Source organism: Aplysia californica, unplaced genomic scaffold (assembly GCF_000002075.1).
Source record: "Aplysia californica isolate F4 #8 unplaced genomic scaffold, AplCal3.0 scaffold00132, whole genome shotgun sequence".
NCBI classification, from domain to species: domain Eukaryota; kingdom Metazoa; phylum Mollusca; class Gastropoda; order Aplysiida; family Aplysiidae; genus Aplysia; species Aplysia californica.
The window spans coordinates 167,380-169,712 of record NW_004797402.1 but is presented as its reverse complement, the minus strand read 5'-3'; the positions used below and the strand labels follow the sequence as shown (position 1 = coordinate 169,712).

At 41.5% G+C, this 2,333-nt stretch overlaps 1 protein-coding gene across 1 annotated transcript in view; it reads left to right on the top strand.

Moving 5' to 3' along the window:
• Window positions 1–2,333, top strand: part of LOC101845088 (unconventional myosin-XVIIIa) — a gene marked incomplete in the record, with an annotated part of 129,989 nt that overhangs the window by 110,345 nt on the left and 17,311 nt on the right.

Sequence of the window (2,333 nt, the reverse complement as noted above, 5' to 3'; positions counted from 1 at the left end):
TCTCTCTCTCTCTCTCTCTCTCTCTCTCTCTCTCTCTCTCTCTCTCTCTCTGTCCCTTCTCTCTCTTTGTTACTCACTGACTTACTCACCCTTTTTCTTATTTGCTCATTTCACCTACTCATTCATTTTTATTGTCCAGTCCCTCTGTCTTGCTCATATTGTATTCAGCTTGTCACTCATTCGCTTGCTACTTCATTTACCATCTCATTTGCATATGCCCTTCGACCCTTTCCATATTGTCGCCAGCTTGCTCTGCCTCTCCCACCTGTCACTCTCTCCTTCACTTCTCTTTCTCTTCCTCACATTCATGCACTCCCTATTCTTCTTACTTATTCATTCCCTCCTCCTCCCCAAGTTCTCTCCTAAAGCCAGCCACCCGCTCACTCATCGTACAATACTGTGTCTTTGCTGGCCTCTTTTTTTTTTCTCCTTTTAAATTCTTTTCCTTTTTTCTTTTTTTTGGGGGGAGAGGGAAATGTTCCGCTTTTTTAACTCTATAAAGTGGTGAAAGTAAAACTGGACTATTTGGGCATATCAAACGCCATGATTGCACTGCTATCTAATATGATATTTGCCGAGTTAGCTAGTAAGCCAATGATGCCATCGCTTTTGGCCAGCAGGCTGTTGATGTTGCTGTTTATACCTTTTTAATTATTTTTTTTCTAACTGGTATGTGTGAGTTACCTCATTACCTGCTAAGATATAAGGTCGCTTTTAAGGACAAGTTGGTTAACCCAGATTTCAGGAGTTTCCCAAAATCTTGACCAACGCCAAAAGTGTGCTTTGCCCTACCTATAGGAGAGGTTTGGTTTCATTGGTGTGCATATTTGTTTGGTTATAGAGAAAACTCTCCTTGTCTGTTCAAGAAACTGAACAAGGGGCAAAAACTTTACCTTCAATTTTCTCAAAACAGCATTTTTCGGGATAGCCCCCTTGTGCTTTAAAGCGACCATATGTGTTGTATTGTGGTGAAATCAGGCACTGGACAAAATAATGAAATCAAAGAAACTGGCGTGTTTCTGCTTTCGGATATTTTTATCAATATTTTTTATTTTTTGCTCCACACCTTTTATGTTCATTTAAATACGCATTTTTGTGTGGGTTTTACTAAAAAAAACGATGATAAAATGCACGTTAAAAAAAATTTAATTTGCAGTTTCTGAAGACTCTCAAGTTTTGGAACTCATTACAACGGGAGCCGTTTTCTCATTATTATTTCTAACTCCAAGCAACAACAGGCTATCCCCACTTACTTCAGTCGCAAATATCTGGGTTTCTATTCGAGATGAATGGGTATGTTTGTTTTATTTTGAAGCAAGATAAATGAACAAGCTTTATGATGATTCCGATAACTTCATTTGTCGAGAAATTGATGATGGCCTGGTTCCACCGTGTCTTGACACATAATATCATTAGACCTATATGTTCAAAACACGTCTGGGGGTGGTGGTGGTTTTTAAAAAAATTAGAAGCAAGTAAGATTAACGAGCTTTAAGACAATACCTGATTCCACCACGTCTTGACACATAATGATATGATTATATGTTGAGTACATGTGTGTCAATGCAAAGTGTTTATATCCCCCTGTGTGTGTCTCATAATGATATGATTATATTTGTGTCAATGTAAAGTGTTTATATCCCCCTGTGTGTGTCTCTCCCTCCGCCAGCAAGCCAAGATGGAGCACCAGAGCCAGGTGGAGAAGTGTGAGCGTCTGGAGAGAGAGATGAACGACCTCATTACGACTGGCAAGGACAACACGGAGGTGAGGAGGAGAGGCAGAGCCGGGCGGGGGGAGAATGGCAATTCTGGGGGAAAGGGAGGGCACGTTTTTTTGTTTTGTTTTGGTTTTAGGAGGGGTGGGTGTTTTTTTGTTGGGGGAGAGGGGGGGTTCTCTTTTTTGTGGGAGATTCATGGGGGGGGGGATGAACAGGTGGAGAGGGAGTGGGGGAGAGATTAGTGAAAGTAGGATTTTTTTGGGGGGAAGGGGGACTAGTGAAGGAATGGGTAAGGGGTAAGGGTGTGGTGACAGGACCAGCAAGCGCGATTGATTTTTTTTTCCACTTGGTGGGGATGTTCAGGCTGCTCTATTTTTCTCTTCTTATTCAGTTTTGTGGATATTGTTCACGCATGTATATTATATAGTATATTGCAAGGGTCTTGAAGACAGGCATACACACATGAGAACATCTTTAGATGCTTTATGTGGGTGGGAAATGGGTAATCACACCCACACATGATCCTGTTCTGATTGACACTTTATGTCATTCCCTCTCTCTCCCTGTCTCTGTCTCTCTCTTTCTCTCTCTCTCTCTCTCTCTCTCTCTCTCTCT